Source organism: Dermacentor silvarum, chromosome 7, assembly GCF_013339745.2.
Source record: "Dermacentor silvarum isolate Dsil-2018 chromosome 7, BIME_Dsil_1.4, whole genome shotgun sequence".
NCBI classification, from domain to species: domain Eukaryota; kingdom Metazoa; phylum Arthropoda; class Arachnida; order Ixodida; family Ixodidae; genus Dermacentor; species Dermacentor silvarum.
Window position 1 is genome coordinate 45,788,586 of NC_051160.1, and position 14,333 is coordinate 45,802,918.

General features: G+C 47.2%; 1 protein-coding gene across 1 annotated transcript in view; it reads left to right on the forward strand.

Moving 5' to 3' along the window:
* The first annotated feature begins 2,376 nt into the window (after window positions 1-2,376).
* The window catches only part of LOC119457993 (sodium/hydrogen exchanger 10-like), a 68,524-nt gene continuing 56,567 nt past the window's right edge, over window positions 2,377-14,333 (forward strand). The window contains 1 exon segment of the mRNA XM_037719781.2: window positions 2,377-2,620. The gene's annotated coding sequence lies outside the window, so the exon portion shown is untranslated.

A 14,333-nucleotide genomic window follows, 5' to 3' on the forward strand; every position in this document is an offset into this window, starting at 1 on the left:
AAATGCCGCCTCTATGCGAAATTTCTGCGCTAGCAAGGAAGCTATTTAGACAGAAGAACTACCTGGATCCGTCTCGCTTATCGACGTCACATCCGGCGAAGTCGGTCGGCACCACACGTCGTGCCATGCGCAGAAGCCAAAGTCCTGACCAAAACGAGACGACACGTCGAATTGTTTGCACCGGGCTAAGCCTTTCTCCTCATCTTTACTCACTGTTCATCGATTTCAAGTTCCATCTACCTGTGAACCTTTTGTTCTTATGAAACTTGAGTTCGGGTGTTTCTTTACGCGGGAATCAAAAGCGTCCGCCAAATTTTAGCCCGACTGCAATGCAGTGAAGTTTGTTGGTTGAACTTTCTCCTTAGCCCATCGACAACCATTTACAGGATCCAGGTTGACCCGTAATATATCCTCGATAGCTTCCTGCAGTCAATGCGCTGTGACAAACAGTTACCCGCCGTAGTTGCTTAGTGGCTATGGTGTTGTACTGCTAAACACGATGTCGCGGGATCGAATCCCGGCCACGGCGGCCGCGTTTAGATTGGGGTTAAATGCTGAAAATACCCGTATATTTAGATTTAGGTGCACGTTAAGATCCCCAGGTGGTCCAAATGATTCCGGAGTCCTCCACTACGGCGTGCCTCATAATCAGATCGTGGTTTTGACACGTAAAACCACATAATTTAATTTATTATTTAATAAACAGTTGCGCATGTCATTGGAAGAAACGACTGCAGCCTGATATTTTTGCAAAAGAACGTCGAAGGCATGCAGGTTGTGGTCTGAAGGCATTCAGGTTATCGTATGACACGGCTTGCAATCTCTTGCATTTGTCGCAAGGAATCTTGGGAATCTAGGGCACTGTAGATAGCTTCACAATACTCTTTTTAAGCGTACACGTCGCATCTGTCGGATCAATGATATCGCGCGATGACGCTCGGCCATGGTGATGACAACGCTGATGATGCCTGTGATGATTATGTGTAGATGATGGCGAGGATAACCTAATGATGATGGTGAAGCCCATGATGATAGTGGTGATGGGTCTTCAAACGAGCCCTCATTTATGTGCTCTCGCTATGAAAGTGACAGTCGTTGAGAGATGGTTGTGCCGTATCTTTGTTTTATCGACTTGTTTCTTACCGTATACATAAAATGGGAGTACTGACACGATATTTTCGACTTGTCATCTCTTGCGTTCAAGCCCTCTAAACCCTAGAGAGAGAGAGAAAAAATAACACTGGGATGCGTCAGAGCGCCCCAAAATAACTTAACACAATATTCGTTTCAACGAGCCTGGTTTGGTTTAGTTATACCCCGGGATGTAGATGACGTCATGACGCACTCGCTCGCTCCGTTGCTGCTACCGCTCCATTCGATTCGCCTGCACTTTCTGGACTACTTCACGAGCCGCTGAATTTCGATATTCGTTTCACCAGTTCAACGTGGCGGCTCGCCATTCGCTTCATTCAAACCTTATTGATATACACTCCGCGAGCAAATTTTGTTCTGCGTCATAACGCCTCGATAGTGTCGTTGATCCCTCGACGGCGTTTCGAGACCAACTTTAGCGTCAAATTAAAATATCTTTGTAAGCCTTTCCAAACCATCATAATCGCTAAGTTTCATATATAGTGCGATCAGCTAACGTGTGGCAGAGTTTCTGTAGCTTCAAAATTAAGTGTCGGTACACTTTTAAGCCGCGCATTTATAGATGTATTTCTTCATTCTGTACTTCCATCCGTATACGCTGGTCCTTTGTATAGCGTGTGAGTCACGAGCGTTTTTTTTTTTTTTCCTCCTCCCACCGTTGGCGCTTGTCGCAACAACCTTCAGGCGCTTCGACCTCCTGCCGCTTGACTCGAGAGAGAGAGAGAGAAAAAGGAAAGGCAGAAGATGCAGAAGGAGCGAAGGGTGGGAAAGGGGTTAAGAGATCGAAATCGTTTAATCGTTTTTTTCGCAATAAGTGACCGATAACGTCTATACAGCTGCAACGCGCGCCGCCGGGCAGAGGAGAGGAAAGACGTAAGTGCGATTTTTCTACCGCAGATCTCGGAAACTCGTCACTGCCATCCCCCCCCCCCTCTCCTATCGGCGCCTTATGCTCTCTTTTATTTTCAAACTGCTTCCGAGGGCTTCTTTCTTCATTCCTGTAACAGGGTGAAAAAATATAACAAGAACAAGAAGACAAAATAAAAAAAAGTACAGACGAAAAAGAAAGAAACGGCTCGGGATGTCTCGTACGTCTGCTTCTCTTACTCTATTTCTCTCTCTCTCTCGCCCACTTCTGGTCGTTCACGTGTTACAACCTCGTGCATATTTCAAGCACACGACGCGTGGAGGGCAGATTGCGCGTTCGCGCGGCTCAGTCTTCAATGTCGCGCTCTCGACGCTAAACCAGTGGTGCGAAGCTGTGAACTGAAGGCGCGTGTGTGCAACGGATCTTTTTTTCCATTTTCGAAACGTCGTCTGCACCCAACCTGCTGTGGGAAGGCAGACTTGCATTCCCGTGTCGTCTGCTTCGTTTCTCGTGCGTCGTCTGCTAGCCCGCTGTCACCAGCTCGCGACGTCGTCTGCTCGTGGAGTAACACCTATCTTATCGAGCCGCCTCCATCAGATTGTGAGTACGATCCTCGTTATTGAATTTCTCTTGTCCTAGCGAGTATAAATGCGTGTTCTTTTTATTCTGTTTCGTTGGAAATTAGATAGTTCACCCCGCTATTAAATATCGACATTCTCGTCTCACCAACTTAAAAAGATTGGCTAAATATAATTGAAGTGTAATACCATCAACACGTCTGCTTGGAACTTGGTGCCCACATTTACAAGTCATCCCATTTCTTCTAGTGGCCACTGCGGATTGCCCTACCTTACAAGTACTTAACCATCTGGTTTTACTGTAGTAAATACGTTACATTTTAGCTCCGCGATCTCAAATTTCACCGGGAGTCACCACGCGGCGTCTTTCCTCAGCCCTGTAAGCGAAACAGAAAATAGTGTACATCGTAAAACCCGTCCGTCTGCTTTTGGGACTCAGTTGTATATCGTCTGCGTTTCGCCTGAAACTCATCTGCTATATTCCGCGGCCCACGCTTCCGCGTCGTCTGCTGTATATTCATGCCACACGCAAGACAGAGCAGAAAGCAGAGTCGTCTGCTTCCTGCAGACGCTTGCGTTATACGCAGCCTGACGGTCTTGTTTTTCGTCTGTCTTCTTCGCTATATATCCACTCGTCCCTCGACGTTTACGAAACCCGCAAGTTCATAACGCCATTTTCTACAAAACCCGACTCGCGTTAGTGATGCATTCGCTATAGAGAGCCGCTCTAAACTGATTTGCCAACTTTGTGCTCTCGACTGCCCACTATAAAGCGCGCGCGTATCAAAAGTTAAATTAAACAAAGCCGTCTGCTTCTACAGTGGAGTAGCCTATACTGTATACAGGCGTGGAGGAAATACGTGCCATCAATGCTCATCACGTCATCGACGAGAATATATGGTCGCGTGAGGTGGATTTCCAATGTCAACTCGGTTCGCAAGGGTCCTCCTTCTGAACCATGCGGCGTTCTTTCACGTAAAATCCGCGATGCGGTATCCGCAGCTCCATTCCTGGAAAAGCGTGTGGTCGCGTGAAAAGGCTGTTCGCCTGTCGAGAGGTCGGTTTGTTACGCAACGCGCCGTCAGGTATTTCATCGGGACGAGGGCAGCTTCACGGCACACGTGGTGGCGTGGTAGTATTTCGCGACGAGTGACCGCTCGCGTTGAAACGCGCGTACATCGTGTGAGGCTTGCAAAAGAACAAAGAGCTCCTATAGCCAAAAAAAAATAATTTGGAGGACGCTTAAGCTTCGCCTTTAAGAGTGGAACGCGATAACATTCAAAGATCCCCGAATGCTCGTCAGGCTTCTCGTTAACTGCAGCTTTCTTTTTTCTCCACCTTCGCCTCTGCGCGCCGCTGTTGGTATGGTAGAAATGCTGGAAATGGGGGGTTTGTGTTTGGGTTTCCTCGTTACAGAATTTTCTCGTACATTCCAATTACAATCCGACGCTATCATGTCTTTAGGTTGTGATTAAGTCGTACTTTACAATTTTTCTGGCGGATTTTACTTTGAAGAATTCAATTTTGTTCACTAACGCCTTGCGCCACGCGGAGGGCCTGTTTCATCCGGGAGCCAAAATCATCCACGGTTCGGAATGATTTTCTCCGCCACCGACGCCACCGCGCTCACGCCGACACTGACACTGACATCAGGTTTTCTGCGACACGCGGGGCCTTTAACGCTGTCGCCTTAAAAATTACGCACATCCCACACACTGTGGGAATCTATGTACGCGAAGCTTTCACGATCCAGCGAGTCAAAATGGCGTTTTATGACTATTTTGAGAAGCGCTGCAGATTTCAGTGATGAGTGGTCGACCTTGCAGAGAAAGCGAAACCTTTATTCAGGATTAAAACGTGTTGAGTCGCGAGACACGTCGTGTGTGACCTTGCAGAAACGCGCCACAGCATCAGACGCGCTACAGCCAAAGAAAGACGTCGCGTTAAAACCCATATATGCCCTATCTCTCATTATTCGTTAACATATGGTAAGCCCCATGTGTTAACATAAGGTTATTGGATGTGGAGCTTATGCACTTTTGTACGGGGGCTGGCGGATCAAGCCATTTATCAAGCTACTCGGAATAATTCGTCATCAGCACAAATTGAAACACAAATTGGAATATAACTGATGAGAACACCTCCTGCGAGTGAATAAATACATGGAAGCTTGACGTGTGGAGTAGTCTGTGGAGTAGTCTGTAACAGCTCTGTAATCGGTATATAAGCATGGAGTAGTCCCAGGCGTACGTTTTGAAGTCTGAGTCAAGCCCGCTGTTACAAATGCAGGTGGAAGGGGAAAACGAAACAATGCATCGGAGTATAGTTTCGGAACTGTTCGAGTTTGACGTTGTGCTAATAGTATACGTCGCGGTCCTGCGAAAAGGGTTGGGGGCCAGAGACCGCATTTTCTTAACTTTTGACTGGTTGCCCCGACATTCTCGCAATGATGCCCGGATGTTCTCGTTTGAGTGGCCGGATAACGGCTCTGGCTTTTGGCTCAAGGTCACTTGAAGGTCGCCGACAACGGGCGCTAAAATCATTTCATGCTAAAAATATCTAGCGACTTTAGTCGCACCGTCCCGAGGAGTTCGAACGCAACGCTATGTCTTGCTATCGCTGTGAATGCTTTGCAAAAACCCTTTTGTCAGCATTTCACTGCACCGAATTTTTTGGTTGAAGTTTATTGCATCTAAAAGGAAGCAGTTAAAAACTAGGAACTTTAGGAAGCTCACTTTCAATTTACGCCGTTAGTTTATATGCCAATATCATTAGAAATTACAGAACGAGAAAAAAAATACACTGAAGGATCAAGTTTGCAATCCTGCAACTCAACACTCTCGTTGCCTCGAACCGTGCGTTCGCAAGCGGCATTTTCTCGCCACCTTCGCCAATATCGGAGCCGAGAGGTTACGTCATGTTTACATCACGATTCCAGCCTCTCTTTGTCTCTTCCATGCTGCGTGACGTATTTCCGGTGGCGATTTCGTGCGCACAGCGTTTCGCGGAAGTCTCCGTGATGCTCGCGTTCTTGCTGGCTGTGTATTTGTTTACTGCAGATGCGACATGCTGAGTTGTAGGTGAGACCTGTGACCTTGTTTTTTGGCGGCTAGAAGTCTGGCTGGTCTGATAAAAATCCGCGCGGGCTTTCGTTTTGAACTGACACGGCTGTTTCGCGCGACGGGCATACCTGTAATACAAACTGATGTGACCAATAAATATGGTGAAGCGTTGATTGGGCGTGATTTATTCGCAGGAAATGCGGCACTTGTATGCAGGAACACAGCTTACTGCCCTTCAACATAATCGTCTTCATGTGGTTAAGCAATCTTGACAATGGATGTAGAGGTCTCGCATACTTTGCGCGAAGATGTGCTGTGGGATGCAGTTGAGTTCGGTGGCAACCTAAGAATTCAATAGAAGCTCCATCCTTCACCTTTAAACAGTGATGCCAACTCTAGGGATTTATTCGTATTGCGTTGGATGTTGGCAATGTCCGAAAACCGTTGTGATTCTTCAAGCGAGGGAAAGGGCAATCATTGGCCGGAGACGCGAACGATGACTGACAGACCTCGGGCTTCAATGGCCTGGCCGTCAATAACCATACGCCAACGATTCATTAATCGCTTTTATCGATCACAGGTAGTGTATTTGGCAGACACGATATTGTCACCGCGCAATCTATGCATCGGGCTCGTTCAATTAGCAATGCTCGAAAGTTTCCTGGGGCCGTGTAATATTATAGCCTTAAGAATGTGACACCGGGTCTGCTTCTTGCACTTGCGAAAGGCACCGATCTGTTCTGTCCAACGCTGTCCCCGGAAAACTGCGCGAGCAACGCTCGAAAGCACATTCGAAAGTACGACATCCACTAAGAGGAAGCTGGCGTTCTGAAACAGGTGTTCGCGACCTCGAAACAGCACAATGCTTGAAATACTCGCTCGATACAGAGCAACGCGCAATAAACAGGCACTGCCATACCAAGTAATACAGCGCGGCAGGTACGTGCGGAAAGCATTATAAGCAGCGTTCAGGTATATTGCTTTGTTTGGTTTTTCGTAAATGAGTCCCCCTTTCCCCAGTGCAGGGTAGCAAACCGGACGTGCGTCTTGTTAACCTCCCTGCCTTTCCTCTCTTCTATTCTCTCTCTCTCTCTCTCTCTCTCTCTCTTTCGTAAATGAGCCATAATAGTTTTACGCTGTTTGTGCGCAGACAGATTTCTTGGCACTTTCTTGCGACTGCGTTTTTTGAACTGAAGATCACCTATTTCTTTCAGGGACCTTTTTTTTTCACGTAAGAGTGTGTGTCACCCTTTTTTTTTTTCTTTTCGATGAGAATGTTTATCAAAATTTGTGTGTTCGGGCCCACCACTGCGCAACTTGTGGACGGACGGACGGACGGACGGACGGACGGACGGACGGACGGACGGATGGATATATGGATGGATTGATGGATGGATGGATGCTTAACCGGAAGTAAGACATGTGGTTTCCTACCATACTATGAAGGAATACATGAAAACAATACATGTCATTGCTACAGGTATACATGTACATTATAGATCCATAAAAGATACTGCGAAATTCCGTCTCAGTGTTATTATTAGCGTTAGTCTAATAAACATCAGTCTTATCACTGATGTTTATCAGGTAACACTAATAATAATATTTATTATATCAGTTATCATCAATAAATAAACATCAGCGTTACCTAAGTGCATAGATGCATGTAGTTTTCTACAACATTACTACAAGAAACTGTGGCGCACGCTATACAGTCCACGGGCAGTGTAAGCATGGCGGTTTAGCCTACGTGTGAATTATGGGTAACAGTAAACATGGATTTTCCTAAACTTGGTTCTCGCGGCTTCGAACGGCTCGGCGACTTCGTATATCGAAAATTTTTCGGCGTAATGTTACACAGAAACCTATTGCCTCCTTCGGGCGTTTAGAAAAGTACGCTTTCTTGTAAATTCAGGAAAAATAAAGAGTGATCAATCAAATAGGGATCTGAGTGAGTGAGTGAGTGAGTGAGTGAGTGAGTGAGTGAGTGAGTGAGTGAGTGAGTGAGTGAGTGAGTGAGTGAGTGAGTGAGTGAGTGAGTGAGTGAGTGAGTGAGTGAGTGAGTGAGTGAGTGAGTGAGTGAGTGAGTGAGTGAGTGAGTGAGTGAGTGAGTGAGTGAGTGAGTGAGTGAGTGAGTGAGTGAGTGAGTGAGTGAGTGAGTGAGTGAGTGAGTGAGTGAGTGAGTGAGTGAGTGAGTGAGTGAGTGAGTGAGTGAGTGAGTGAGTGAGTGAGTGAGTGAGTGAGTGAGTGAGTGAGTGAGTGAGTGAGTGAGTGAGTGAGTGAGTGAAATAATTTTATTGAGGTCCAGAGAAGACGCAGAGGAGACCCCGTGTCACCCGGGTATAGTCCCACGTAGGGACCGCCAAGCCGAGCTTGACGGCCCGATCGCGAGCACTCTGGACGGCCAGGGTTTGGTCGTTGAGCTTGGGGCTGCCCAAAAGCGCAGCCCACCTATCCTCGCTGAAGGCGGAGCCGATGGCTTCACACTCCCACAACACATGGTTAAATGTTGCCGTTAGTTCACAGGCAGGGCAGTCCGCACTGGGATACCTTTCAGCGTATATAGCGTGAAGAACCGCAAGGTTAGGATACGCACGAGCTTGTAAAAGTCGAAGGGTCACCGCCCGCGCCCTGCATAAGGCAGGGTGCGGGAGGGGGAATACCCGTCGTGACAGATAATAATGCTTGGTGATCTCATTATACGTCATCAATGGTTCCCCGCGGGGTAGGGGGACTGCGGAGGCGGCGCGGTCAGTGAGTCCTCGCGCGACCTCGTGCGCGCTCTCGTTAGGGTTAGAGGGAGAGCCCTCAGTCGACCCCAAGTGAGCGGGAAACCAAATGATATAATGCGAAGAGATACTTTTCAAGCTTTGGAGAATGCGAAGGGCCTGAGGGGAGACCATCCCGGTTTGGTAGGCCTTAATGGCCGCCTTCGAATCGCTATATATTACCTCTCTGCGACCATCGAGCACAGCCAGCGCGATTGCAACTTGTTCGGCTACTAGTGGCTTCGAAGTGCGTACTGTAGCGCAGCAAATGATCCTGGAATTAGAGTCGACGATGAAGATGGCGAACGCCTCTGGTTGGACATATGCCGCGGCATCCACGAAGCTTGCCTCAATGTGGTTGTTACGGACATGTTCGAGTATAGAGACGTCTGCCGACGTTGTGTGCGGGGTGCATATTGCGGGGAATGGGCGCGATGTGCAGTTGAGATCTGATGTCGCTGGGAATCCGCACGGCGTCGGGGCACTGGTCGACAGGGCAGAGGTCCATCTCGTCGAGTATCTTGCGGCCCGCCGGGGTGCCGGATAGCCTGAGCAGCTGTGAACGCTCTTGCGCCTCTATTATTTCTTCGAGCGTGTTGTGCACTCCGAGCTTCAACAGGCTTTCGGTGTGAGTGCTTACAGGTAAGCCGAGGGCAAGCTTGAAGACCTTTCTGATGAGGCAATTTAGCTTGTTCCTCTCTGCAACATGCCAATTATGCATGGCTGCCGAGTATGAAAGGTGGCAGAGCGCAAAAGCATGTATAATGCGGATGAAATTGTCTTCCTTGATTCCCCGGTGCCTGTTGGCGATCCTCCGGATGAGGCCGAGAGCACTCTCTGTCTTGGCGATGATCCTTCTGAGTGCAGTACCATTGGCACCGTTAGAGACTCGATATACATCCCCAATATTCGGAGCGAGCCCACTCTGGGCACCGGGGACCCGTCACCAGTGAAAAGCCGTATTTCACTTTCGGACGCCGGTTTCCAATCACGATGGCCACCACCGCTGGGTCTTTTCTTGTAGAAAAGTAGCTCAGACTTGGATGGAGAACATCTGAGCCCAGTGGGGCGGAGGAAGCGCTCGCTGGCATCGATGGCGCTCTGCATGGCGTCCTCAACTTGGCCGTCACTTCCGCCAGCACACCAGATGGTGATGTCATCTGCGTAGATGGTATGGTTGATTCCTTGAATCTTGGCGAGCTCCTAAGGATGTGCTAAAGATGTGCCAAGGATATGCCAAGGATGTGCCAAGGATGTGCCAAGGAGCTCCTAAGGATGTGCGAAGGATGTGCCACAAGAACGTCCGAAGCCACAATCGCCAGAGGTAAACACACAAATTCATCTCCAGTCAAACATCGCTGCATCAAAGTCGCACACGACACGGAAATACATTCGTTGTATCCGATATTCATTATAAGCGTGTGTTCTTTACGTGCTGAAATTTCAAGATTTTTTTTTATTTTTTTTTTTGGGGGGGGGTGCTTCATTGTACACGTGTTCCTTGTATAGTCACGTATAGCCGAGCGATAGTAGCGCCAAATATTGATCTAGTAATTTTTTTTTCAACTAGTGCTTTGAAGCCGGGCGGGGCTACGCGAATGGACTTACAAGGAAGCTTTAGCTCAGGCCCAACTCCGATGCCGCCTATTGAAATACATGGAAAGCGTATAAATTATTTTCTGAGATAACACCTAGACTGATTTTAATAGTCAGTTGCATTTGAGAGAGAAAGGTAAATTCTAGTGACTGTCGAAAGCAGAATTTTGATTTGAGGCATGCTTTTTTTTTTTTGCAATAATTGTCGAAAATTGGAAAGGTTGAAAAAAGTAGAAATTCGAAGTTAACAAATATGTAAGTTTGCACCAAGAACAGATATGGCAGTTTTGTAGACTGCATCTGTTAGAACATTTAAAGCGTACAAATTTGGTGCATTATTTTAAATCTTACGTAAAAAAGAAGACAACACTCGGTAAAAAGAAAAGCACGCTGTACGAAATATAAGCAAGAGGCGCCGTTTCAGTAACGCATCTCACGACACAAAATAGAAACCGGGATAAAAACAAACAAAAGAAAACAAGCAAAGCGACAAACAATGGATCAAAGACTGCGCTTCTGCAGAGTTGAGGCTATAGCTGCATATTGTCACGTTTCAGCTAAATTGCCACCTGCTTCGAACCTCGCACGAAAAAAAAAAAAAAAAAAAAACGCGCTTTCGATTCACCTGTCATCTTTGTCGCCGCGAAGGCGCTCCAAGAAACACCTTCGAATTGCGGCTTATCCCATTCAATGTCGAGGTCAAGTCGCGCCGCTTCGTGACGTCATTAGACAATGACGTCACGAAAGCCTTCGGCTTTCGTCACAAAAAAAAAAAATGCAGAAACGCAGGACAGCCTGGAGAAACAACCACAATGACTGTTGCAGAACGCACTCTATCGAAATGTATATATTATATATGTATATATATGTATCGAACAATGGTGTTGCCCGATCCATTACTCTCGCCTCGTTCCCTCTCCCTCCCCCTTTTTTGTTTGTTTGTTTGTTCCTAATGTCTTTCTTACGTGCTTTCTTTCGCGTGAGGCAGGCGTCGCTGCGAATGCATGTGTTGGAACAAAAAAGAAAACACGTGCACCTCTTCTTGTTGCCAGACAATTGAGCACTGCGCTACGCTGGTCGTAGGCCCTTTAATTGGTGCGTCGCCTAATCTGCGCCTGAACGGAGCTAACACCGCGTAGATTCTTCAGGGCGTCTGGCGACTGCCACGGTTGCCTCCTCGTCATCTAATACGAGGCCCCTAGACGTTCATGTGCCTTTCATTACACGTAAGCGCAGCCCTCTCGATTGCTTTTTCTTTCTTTCTTTCTTTCTTTCTTTCTTTCTTTCTTTCTTTCTTTCTTTCTTTCTTTCTTTCTTTCTTATTTATTTATTTATTTATTTATTTATTTATTATTCACCCGGCGAGACGATTATTTTTGCTGACCGGTCATTCGAAAGGGTGCACATTGTAGCTGCATGCCACAGTCATTGAATGGTGGATAGACGAGAACATTGCGCAAGATTCCAAGTTGCGTAGAGGATGAAAAAAAAGCGATCAGGGTTGTGCGCCACCGCCGTTGGTCGTGTGGCGTTTTAATTGAGCGATTCGTCACGAAAGCTTCGCTCCACGTATAGATTGCAAAGTCTACGTTTGAGTCGCTCTTTGTTTAAATTTTATTCGTCCGATCACGTTCCGGTTGCTTTCCTTTAATCAGACGTGCACTCCTGTTGTATAGTACACTTAGCTCCTTCAAGGAAAACAACACTCTGCGTGCGTGGTCACGTGCTGTCTGTTCTCTCGTTACGTCACTGTCACGGCGCACCGGTTAGCTGGAATAAGTCGTTTATCTTTTACAAGCTGCTCAGCTGACAGGATGTGCGGACTTGCGAAGCGGCATGACATGCACGTGCAAAAATAAATGTAATATATATATATATATATATATATATGCAGAAAAAGTGTTGGCTACCTATAAAAAAAGAGAGAGAAACAGCTGTGTTTTAAAAATTGAATACATTCTTGTATCGAGCATATTGAGTCACCTTGTTTTTTTTTTCTGGTGGCTGCATATGCACCGTGATATCGCCTACACCAAGACCGCACAGGCACCATTCGTGACGCAATCACGGCCGGAGTGGTTTACGCATCGCGGTGTGCTCGGACGTTAGATATAACAATTATTGCGACAGCAATTATATGGACACTCCATAGCAGATTTCTGCCGTCGTCGTCGCCGTCGCCGTGAGGTTCCGTATGACGTCAACGGCGATGAAATCGTCGCCGCGCTCCCGCTGTATATGCGAGTGAAAGGGCGCGAGGGACGCGCGCTTTCATGGGGACCGAACGCACGTCGGAACGCAAACGCGCGTTCTGCGCCGTGCTCCCTGAAGGGCGGCAGAATTAAGTGTCTCTTTCCTCCTTTCCATATATAGAGAGCAAATGCAACTTTTTCCGTCGCGCGAATGGCTGTGGGGGGACGGGAGGGAGGGAGGGGAGGCGATGTTTAGCTGCGGCACCAAATACGTATTTATATAAAAACGCCGCGCGCGTTCGGTGCGAACGTGGGCAAAACGCCGACGGCGTCTACAACAGTTCTGTGCGTTGGTGGTGCTGCTGCATGTCCAAGTTTATACAGCTGATAAAACTACTATCCTTACTCCGTATAGCTCTCTACTAATTTGCTATCGCAATTGGTGCTCCGCCTTTCGGGTGAAACTGCGAAATGTTTTTTAAAAAGGTCGATTATCTAGAGATTCTGAAGCTTTAAATAGTGTAACTTTGTACGAAAGGCGGCTGACCAAAGCAGGACGGCATAAAAGCGCCATTTCACGCGACGACGATGACGCGACGATGAGTATTTATATGTGCCGTCATTAGAGAGTTTTAGAATAGGGGCCCCAAAAGTTTGGGGCCCCAAAGAGCTTTGCGGGTGTTAGCGTTGGGGCATGCAGGAGTCATGAATTTTAGAATATAGGGCTTTGCGTTTGCGAATGGCGTCTTGCGCTTGCAGCGCCACTACGGTGCCAAAGAAACACTATTATAAATATTAAAATAAACTATACCATTTTATGATAAGAGGGATAATTTTGACTTACGTGTTTTTGCGTTTCATTACAATTTAGAGGTTATTCTATTAGCAGCAAACGATTTGTCGCGCTTAATTTTGAGTAACCAACTTTACTTGCCTTCACCAGCCAAGCTAATACACGCTAGGCCTACGAGCCATGAAATCGACAATCAAATTCGGGATCAGCGGCGTCTAACGAATCAATCGTCATTACACACGTTAGTTGAGAGAAAGCGATAACCGCAGTCACTTCTCCTAGCTTACGAACTTCACGCGCTACCACGAATTACAGTGTACGAATCAAGCCGAGTTTGGTGCTCGTTTCGAGCCGTGGCTTCGATGGGCGCCGCCATGTTTGTTGACGCAAAGCTTTTGGGGCAGCTTCTGGGGCTCCCGCTAAATCAGTGAAATAGCGTGCCCGACGCAAAACCCAAACGCAGTTTGCGCCTCGCGCATGCGCATTGGCTTCGACGCTATTTCTTTGGGGCCCGTATTCTAAAACTCGTTCTTAACGCGTTAATTATTGCCTGCAGGCATAACGACCAATAAGAAACTATACTATACTTCGCAATTTCTGGCGAAACGTGGCACGTTGAATATTGCGTCGAGCACGGTAGTGCCTTTAGTAAACTGGTCAATTTTAGCAACATTCAGCAAGCCTGAAGTGAACTGCAGTAACATCGACTAAGCAGAGAGATCAGCTGATCCGCAGGTCAGTTTCCGTGGTTATTTCCTTGACGCCACGCGAGAGAATTGGCTAAAAAAAGGAATTAGCCTCCACGAATACGCGGACACCAAGACTGCGGGAGGTCGTATATACGTTTTCGGTCTCTCGTAAATTCCATCATCCGTCGTGTCAGTGGTGCCTTAAGAGGCAGGTAAGCCACTTGTTTCTTCCTCTTTCCTTTTTTTAAAATTTTACTGCGAACAGGTTCTTTAACCATCGCGGATAGCAGATAAGGCAGTTCCGCCTTTTTGGGTGAATAACTTTAAGGAACATACAGTGCTTCCATACACAACAAACCGCAACCGTTAGTTTGCTCAGCTTTACTAATTCAAATTTCAATTATCGACGGATTCATTCGTATCCACTTCGCGGAAATCACGAAACCAGCATCTGTATACCCAGTATACCAGTTGTATACCCAGTCACCCAAGTTGGTATCAAGGAGCGGTACATACCCAGTACCACCTAAACCTAGTTCCGTGTCCTCAATGACCCATGTCGAGGTCAAAGAGAGTCGTTGTAAAGCGGCATATGGGTACACAGTGTCACGCACTCAGCGACCCAAGTGGATCCG